The 9,690-nt window shown below is 40.3% G+C and overlaps 1 long non-coding RNA gene across 1 annotated transcript; it reads right to left on the minus strand.

Annotated features, from left to right (window-relative positions):
- Positions 1-427: 427 nt before the first annotated feature.
- LOC134624156 (uncharacterized) lies at positions 428-3,226 on the minus strand. Its single transcript, XR_010093463.1, has 3 exons — positions 3,032-3,226; positions 1,178-1,288; positions 428-591 (listed from the first exon to the last, which is right to left on the minus strand). It is a non-coding gene; the product is annotated as an uncharacterized LOC134624156 (long non-coding RNA).
- Between the last annotated feature and the right edge of the window lie 6,464 nt (positions 3,227-9,690).

Here is a 9,690-nt window from a genome sequence, read left to right on the forward strand (position 1 = left end):
AGTGGACACATGTGTGACTCCTGTGATTAAAGCATCTTTCTTTCAGCTTAACGAGTGAACCGTCAGCTCGTTCAAACACACGTTAAAGTCCGTTTGGCTCGACACCACCAAACAGAGGCAGCAATATAACATAGCTAACATTAACAGTGCAGTGAATCCTGCTTGTGCCGTCATATTCAGGACTGCAAACCGAGCAGCATCACTGACGTTCAGCTTGTTGTGTTTGTGGATTTATGGCTGACTTTAATTATCCATAAAATTATCACATTCTCTGTAAGAGAATCAATGAGTACTAAAAATGTGCACCTTTACCTGTGTGTTTTCTGGAACAGGAACAGGGTAATATCTGTGACCCAACTCCCACAGCTGGTTGGGGGACTCATGTTGTTTTCTGTTCGCAGTGGATGGTTGTCCCATCCATTGCAAAATGTATTAAAATTATCCTCTAGTCGAGGAAGAAAGATGTAATGGCAGCAAAAGAGGTGTGCAGCATTTGAAATGTCAAGAAGGCCTTCTTCCTCAGGGTTGTGAAGAACATCGTAGTAAATGCATGTAACGGCCACCCAGAGGTCTCTCCACAGTCGCTCTATTCTGAAATAATATATAAAAAATATTTAAATTAGGTATGGCCTTTCTTTTGGTGTGTATGAGAAATCCCCTGCTTGTTTCTAACCCTACATGAAATGTGTGCATGACAACAGTAATAATACATTATCAGGGCATGTAGGAAGGACCCAGGCATATCACTTAAAAGGTGTCAAAAGGGTTGTGATGATCAGTGGCAATACATGAGATGACAACCAGACCATTAACACAGAATGAACATTCTTGGAAGGAAGTAACAGACTGGAAAAGGTGTGTGAATAACTAAAAATAGGGCAGAGTCCTGAAGGCTCTTTGGGGTTTGTAGGACCTGTCCAATATTTTCTTCCTTGAGGGGTAAATAATGGAAATTGAAAGCAAAAACAAAATAAAACAAAAAACACCTGACACATATCAGACAATATATCCTGCTGGATAGGGCACTGTTCTCTAAAGACATATTACTATAAAACTTTTTTCATAAAACTATACCCTTTAAATGTTTATGTATTTTTAAATAATGGAAATAAAGCTGCAACACCTTCCATCTTATGTCAGAAACATTTGAGGTTGACAGTATTTTATGAGAACAAACCTTTGATTGTGCACACTCATTCCTGAAATGAAACTGCCTCTTCCTGTGCCACGAACAGTAAACATCAGCCGTGCAACCTCCACATTTTCCCATCCGTGGTTGCCACGAACCCTGAAAACAAAGAAGAGTACCCCAAAACATTCGAAGCTTTAAACAAACTTAGATCTGATGATAAAGAACAACTTATGCCTTAATCAGAGTGTTTTTAAAAAATGTAAAAGAATCCTTAAAGTCTTTGATTGCTACTGCTCTAGAAGGCATAAAACATGAATTGTCTCATGAATGCACTTTCCAGCATGTGTCAGTATGAAGTTTAATTTAACACAGCTGTTAAAACATTTTTCAGGATTTACCGGGTTGATAACAATTATTTAGATTTATTGAATTTATAGGAAATTACACAAGTGCCATCTTGTATCATTATGATCTGTGTAAAGAGACAATTTTAAGAATACTTTTGCAAAAACACGTTAAAGTTGGAAGTAATTGGCCGATGTTCCAATCTTGAAGATCAGCTGTGCCCATTTGTTGCACATTGTGGGAATGGAGAAGTTGAGGCCCTTGCAGGCTCCCCACAATTTTCCCCAAACTGAGCGACCCAGCTAATTCAACACCTTTACCAAGCAGTGCTGTTATGTAATTGGATACAAGGGGTGAGATAGTAATATTTTCCCTCCTTGGTTGTAGCTCCCTGACATTACAAGGGTAATCATTTTATGATGTCGGGTTCAGTGTTACACCAGGATTTCAAATACAATATCATCATCAATAAGAATTAGTATTATCATTTCAGAATTGTAGGTAACCACTTTTAAATGCCATAGACTACTTATTTGTTTAATTTGATGTATTCACTCTAGGAGAGCGCAGAGGGAATATCCCGTTTAACTTATGCTATCTGTTTAAGTTTAGATAGTATTTGTAAAGATATTGACCATATCCTTTTCTGAAAGTGTGGATATAATGGATGGGGTAAGGTACTGGCATGCCACAACTTTATAGTTGTTAAATTCTGGGTACAAGTATACATGCCCATCTTGTACATGTTTTTTTAATATTATTAATATCATCATCACCATCATCACCACCACCATCCTACCCAATTAAATGTTTCTTTTAATCAGGTTATGCTGTTTTAATGACTTTACAGTATAATTTACATTGTCTTTCTTAATTTTCCCTAATTGTATGTTATATTAATCCCATATTTCCGTTTTAATATTTCTAATGTTTGCATTGTTTTCTTCACTGCCTGGTCTGCCTCTGTCTCGCCTGTATGGATGCATTTACACCTAAATTTCCCCAACAAATGATGTTTTAATTCACCACTATTCCAGTGAAACACGAGTCTCCCATCTTCCTGCTACGGGTCTCGAGTTTTTGTTCACCAAAGCACACACCAACTTCATACTGGCGGACATATCACTGCCCTATTCCCGCCTTGCCTGACCGTGTTTTGTGGCTTTGGTTGGTTCACTTCTCCTCACTCTTCCCCATTCTTGTCATTAAATCAGGCCGTTCTGCAACCATGGCAGCCATTCACTCTATGGCTTTATTCATAGTGTATTTTACCCCTTAACCCAATGCCGTTCTCGTTTCCCACATTATATTTGCAGTGTTCGTCTATCTATCAATATCTGCGGATTATGGTTTTGTACCGAGTATCCTATTTTGTAGAGCACAGCATGTAAAGGTTAGCTCGGTTAGCAGGATGCTAGCATGTAGCGCTTAGTGAGACACGCATCAGACGAGTTGAGCAAAGACCCCGTCTGTGTACCTTATACGTGACCAACGGATTTAAATAAAATTAACGTTTCAAAAGACAAACTTGAAGATAAAACATAATATACTTACCGGAGAACCGCCAGGGTTTGCCGCTGCCATCATGCCGCTCCTGAATTCAAAACTGCCTCTGCAGACAGGCAGGGGAGGCGCGGAACTTTTCTTTGAGTTAGTCAAACGTTTTCCTCAGTTCGAGTAGATGATAAAATAAAAGAAAAATGAATGGTATTTTAAGTAGGACTAGGCGTTCTGTAATGATCTCTATTTAGGGGAAAAACTTAATCACTCACCTCTAAACAGCTCTCTTTTCAGAAGACACTGCCGGCTAACATGTCATGTGATCAAACAGCGTAATTTAATTGGCTGAGAGCCGCTCGACTCGATCTAGTGCTGATTGCTCTGGCTTGGGTCATTTAAGGTCATCACTTTTGCAGGTGAATTTTTTGCAGGTGAATTTTTGCAGGTGAATATTTTTTGCAGGGAAATTTGGAGGATAAAAATTCAGTGTTATAAATTCAATGTCTAAAAATAGTTGGATTCTGATGACACTATATTTCTTCCATATTCATTTATCTCAAATATTGTAACAGTCTTTATTCAAGTGTCAGTCTGTCATTGCTTGGCTAACTGCAAATGATCCAAAACACTGCAACTAAGCTATAAATTTGGCACACAGGTGAGAACACACAGTTGCTTTCTTATATTGGCAGTAGTAAGTTTTAGAATTGATTTTAAGATTGTATTGCTTGTGTTTAAGGCATTGCATAGATTGTAGCCTTACTTCTGTGATCTGCTAACCCTGCACACAGGTCGCTAAGGTCTGCCAAGCAAATGCTCCTAACTGTCTTAAGGTCCAGATTAAAACAAGGAGACAGCAGGAGATTAGGCGTTTGTCGTAGCTGCCCCTAGATTGTAGAACAAACTGCCTCTTCACATCAGGACCAATATGAGACACTTCTAAAACCTATTTGAAGGCCCATTTTATTCTTTAGCTTTTAAACTAGACTTAGTGGTTATTTAGTTTTTAATTCATGTTTAATTCTTTTTAAATATCAGTTCTATCTTGTAGAGTTTTGTTTTAGCTTCACAGCACTTTAGTCAACAGCTGTTCTTCTTAAACATGCTATATAAACAAATCTGATACATAAATCTGTGGACATATGTAAATAATATTCTGTTTATGTGTTTGTGACTTTGACTCAGAAACACAGATGAGTGGGTTTGTTTCAATATGCACACATTTTTTTTTTTTTTTTTTCATGTCACAGCCACATACTCACTAACCATTGCCAGGAGCTGTTTGTTTCTCTTTTAAATGGGCACCACACCTGGATCCTGAGTGGTCATTAGTCTAAAGACCGTCCTTCAGCTGCTCCAAAGGACAACGTGTCAATGAGTAGATTAACTAGCCACTGGTGTTCCCCTGCTTGGCTGAAGGACCTTGAATTATAGCAACTTACACTTTGTTTCAGTCCCATCTATTTCATGGAAAATATCAAACAAATTAGAGACACCATGGTAGATGTTGAGCTTCAGGGGAAAATGTTCCAAACAATTATACAGGTAACTGTGAAAATATGCTTTTGCCAGAAATAGAGGAAATAATTGGCATCTAAGGAACTAAGAATTAATTTTTGTGTTTTCCTAAACTCATATTGTTCTTCAGCACACAGAAAATTTTTTAACCCTTGTTAGATTGACACTGCATCCTGCTGTTGCTGCCATAAATTGCCAGTTTGGAATTTATTTATTTTTCCTGTGTATCAATTAAAAGAAAGTCACAGTCACACTGGTTAATAGTGTTCATTATACATACACATACACAAAAACCTGAAGCAGTGAGATTCTAAATTGCTTGGAAGGAAATAACTGCTAATTATTATGATGATGTTATGAAGGCCTTTTGGAAGTAAATCTCACCAGCCTCTTGGGTAGTTAGTTGAGCAGCATTTTGACTTTAATATCAATAAGCAGGAACATGAAAAGTACATGTAAAAAAAAAAGTTTGCTTGGTGCATAAAGTATAATCATCATAATTATTATAATCCATCATTGTATTTGATTTGTAAGTATCATAAACCCAGAAAACTTATCAAGTGTTTAAACAAGAAAATACATAATTTCAAGAAAACTATTAGCTCATTTTGAATTTAATGCTAGTAATACATCCCAAAAAAGTTGTGGAAAAACATTTTGCAACTAATCAGATTAAATGGCAACAGATCAATAAGATTGGGTATAAAAAAAAAAAAAGAGAGAATCAGAGCTTGTCTTTAGTAGAAATGGACAGAGATTCACCAGTGTGCAAAAAGCTGCATCTACAAGTTGTGGAATATTTTCAGAATAATGTTTCTAAACACAACACTATGAAGACTTTGAATATCTGATCCACAGTACACAATATCATCAACATATTCTGAGAGTCTTTGTTGTTACAGGAAGCAGCAGTGCTGCACAATGTTAAAAATGGCCCTGTCCCAAGTTTTTGAGACATGTTGCAGCCATCAAAATGAGTTAAAAATTTTCATAAAATTGTACATTTTCTCATTTACATTTAACATTTTGACATGTTTTCTATCTTCTATTGTGAAGAATTATATATTTAAAAATATACATGTCTGTATGACTTTGTAGTCTGAGGTTGGAACCTTCCTTTCATTATGAAAACTATTAAAACAGTGAACACATACAGAGTAATAATTAATTTGAAGAGTTAAGTCATGACTTCATCAGTAGTTTGTTATAGCAGAGACACAGCACTAGTGACAGGTACCAGTGATATTTTTATGGGCTCTGACAGTACACTTGTGTCTGAACTTGTGGTGCTAGACCTAACCCACTTTTCTCTTTCTCCTCAACCCCAAACCAGTTGCAGTAGATGGCTTCCTCTTCCTGAGCCTGGTTCTGTTTCTGCTTTTACTTGAGTTAGAACTCTCAGCTTCTGTTTCTTCCCCTTAGATTTTTTTTAAATGCTTCTGTTTGAGCCAGTGCTCTTTATTTCTAGTTCATTCCTTTAAACTCTGCAAATGATTCGGAATCAGTCGTCTTTGTTTCTAGCCATATTGGAGAGCTATTTCCCTTTCCTGTGTCTGTTTTGAGTCATTTCCTTTTCACAAGTCTGTCTCTATTGCTCCTGCTCCCAAGGTTTTTCCATTAGGTTCTGGTCCTAAGTCCAAACATTAATCTCCTGCTAAAACCAGGCAAAGACCCTGTATATCCCTCAAGCTATCGTCCAATATCCCTTATAAATGTAGACCATAAAATAATCTGCAAAGCTCTCTCGAAGAGACTAGAGAAAATAACCCCCCTCTTAATTCATCCTGACCAAACTGGTTTCATAAAAGGTAGGCACTCATCAACAAATACACGTAGATTACTTAATTTGATAGACTACTCATACAGTAAAAACCTTGAAACTACAATATTTTCTTTAGATGCAGAAAAAGCGTTTGACAGAGTTAACTGGAAATTTCTATTTGCAACTTTACACAAATTTGGTTTTGGATCTTCTTTCATCAGCTGGTTAAAAATATTATATAATTCCCCAACAGCTTGTGTCAGAACAAATGACCAGACATCCTCCAGCTTCTGTCTCCTGAGGGGCACCAGGCAGGGATGCCCACTCTCCCCTTCACTGTTTGCAATTTTTATTGAACCACTAGCAGCAGCAATTAGACAGAATTCAGTAATTAAGGGCATAAAATGCAAGAACGTGGAACATAAAATCAGCCTTTATGCGGATGATGTGCTACTCTTTCTCCAAAATTCACAAACCAATATCTCTGGGGTGATTGAATTGATAAACTCTTTTGCAAGAATATCAGATTACTCAATTAACTGGTCAAAATCTACAGTCCTTCCGATTAATTGCTCCTTCCATAATTCCTCTTCTACTCCACTGCAATCGGGAAATATAAAATATTTAGGTATTAATGTTTCTCCCAAGCTTGCAGATCTAACTAAATTAAACTATATCCCACTTTTAAAGAAAGTAGAAGGCGATCTGGCTAGGTGGAAATGTCTACCCATATCACTCATGGGAAGGGTTGCCGCTATAAAAATGATGGTCTTACCAAAAATAAATTATTTATTCTCAATGATCCCAACTAAACCGCCACAAGATTGGTTCAGATCTCTAGATTCATATATGTCCAAATTCCTTTGGAAAAATAAGCCCCCACGTATAAGCTTAAAAACACTACAAAAGACCAAGGATAAAGGAGGATTAGAACTACCTAACTTTCAGCACTACTTCTTAGCCAACAGGCTCCAATTTATCTCAGGATGGCTAAAACATACCCTCTTAGATGAACCTTGGCTAGATGTAGAACAAGCACTTTGCAATAATTTAGAGATTTCAGATCTACCATTTATCAGCTCAAACATTCAACGACATGAATGCTTCAAAAGCGTCAACATTAGCTCCTCTCTGACAGCATGGTGGGAGTTTCTGAAGTTGACAGAGTCTTCATTAATCCCATGCAAACGTACACCTATCTGGAACAACCATGACATATTACAAAACAATAATATGATAAACTTTTCAGATTGGAGTGGTAAAGGAATCAAATATTTAGAACATATACTAGAAGGAACAGAATTTATTTCATTTGACAGACTAGTTACACAATATGGGATCAACAAGAAAAGATTTTTAGAATATCAACAAATTAAATCCATAGTAAAAAAGAAATTTAAACCGGGTCAAGTTGAACTACAAACACCACCAAGTGTGGTTCAATTTCTTACTCTTAAAACCCCCAAATTACTATCCAAAATATACAGAATGCTTTCTAAAATAGATGAATCAATATCACTTCCTATTGCAAAATGGGAAGCGGATTTATCAGTTAACTTAGACCAAAACTTCTGGTCTCAGATTTGCTTAAAAACCTTTCATTTAATTAGAAATCCCAGTCTTCAATTAATTCAATACAAAATACTACATAGAGTACACTATACAGGTCATCGGATGTTCAAGATGGGCTTTATGTCTACCAACAACTGCTCACACTGCCAAACCAATTCACTGGACAATTATATCCACGCTCTTTGGTTCTGTCCACCAGTTCAGAAGTTTTGGCGTGAGATATGTGAAGACTTATCGAAGTGTCTGAAATGTAACATTCCAACTTCTCCTTTAGTGTGTTTGTTGGGCAGCTTAGATAATGTCACTTCAGAAAAGAATATAGCCCACATGGTTTTCACTGCCCTATGCATAGCCAAGAAAACAGTCCTCATGAACTGGAAAAATAAAAATAATCTTAATTCTAACCAGTATAGAAATTATCTATTAGATTACATTAGTCTTGATACAGCCTCTGCCACCACATCAGATCAATTGCTCTGGGCTCCTTTGATCAGCTCCATCACCTAGTGGGGGTGGGGGGTCATAGTTTGGTCCCACCTTCACTGTTGTGATTGGTGTGGGGGTAGGGACAGGCTTAGGGCGTCGGGGGGTTCCCCAGGAGCATCTTCCTTGGGGGGCTCAACCCGGGGTAGCGGTCATGGCCAATTAAGGGCTCTGTTGGCTCTTAGGTGACGGTTTCCTCGTGGCTGCGTGCAGCGGGGCTAGGGGAGGGTCTGTGCTGATGGACGTGGGTTACTGACCTGGTAGCCTGGCTGCCCCTGGGTGGGTCCGGGACGGGCGTGAGGTTCTGGGGGCGCTCCGTCTCTGGGCTGGGGCCCTGGCCGGGCCTCGGGGGCTCGGGTCCTGGTTGGTGTGTTGCTGGGGTTGTGGGCGGGTGGGTGTATGGGGGCCCAGTCCTGGCGCAGGGCGCCGCCAGTGCATCGAGCCACCTGGGGGACTCTTCAACTGGTGGGGGAGGTTGTCACATCTTGCAGGAGCTTTCCTCTCCTCAGGAATTCTCTCTGCAGGAGGGGGAGATATAGGAGAGGTGGAGGAAGATCTCAGCCTGGGCGTCTATTGTCTTGTGTAGTCTGGAAGATGAGTGGATGATGGGGTGGGTGCAGTTTTCTCTGTAGTGGGGTCGGGTGGGCTGTCCCGGGCTCTGTGGGGCCGGGCGGCGCTGCTGAACTGGGCCCTGGTCCCGATGGGCCTGGGCCCCCTTTCCCTGGCGGGTTGCAGAGCGTGGGGGTGCCTACTGGGGTCAGCGGGGGAGCTGGCCCCAGGGAAGGGTCACTTGCCCCTCCCTTTCTTCCCTCCCCATCTCCAGCTGCCTCCCTCTTCCCGCTCCACCACAATCACCCGCACATGCAGGGCCTTGGGGTAGGGGTGTGTCACCAGGGTGCAGAGGAGGCATCCCCCCCCTCTGTCCCCTTCTGGCTGCCTCTGCCTCAATTTTATCTCACAACTTAGACATTCACATTACTCACACTCTCATAACACATACATATAGGATCTTGGGGGTGGGCTCACAACACGAACTCCAAATTACCATCAGGGTGTACACCTCACCCCTGGCGTCGTTGCCCACCTCTCAATTTTAAATACACGTAGACATTGAGGGCTATCAGGAGGGGCTATGCGCTTACCTGCTGCTCTCTGGCAGGTAGCTCCATGCCCTCCTGGGTTTTAATTGCACCTTAGAACACATATACATCAACACTACATATGAGCGGGTAGAGGGAGGTTTGGAGTCTTCTCACACCCCCGGTCTCTGCGGCCTGCTGGAGCGGGGGGGCTAGGAGGAGGAGTTGGCCGTCCGACTGGGGTCTGGTGTGTGGGGCCTCCCTGCTGCTGCGGAGTCGGGGCAGTCTGCTTCTCCCCA

Source organism: Pelmatolapia mariae, linkage group LG1 (assembly GCF_036321145.2).
Source record: "Pelmatolapia mariae isolate MD_Pm_ZW linkage group LG1, Pm_UMD_F_2, whole genome shotgun sequence".
Lineage (NCBI taxonomy): Eukaryota > Metazoa > Chordata > Actinopteri > Cichliformes > Cichlidae > Pelmatolapia > Pelmatolapia mariae.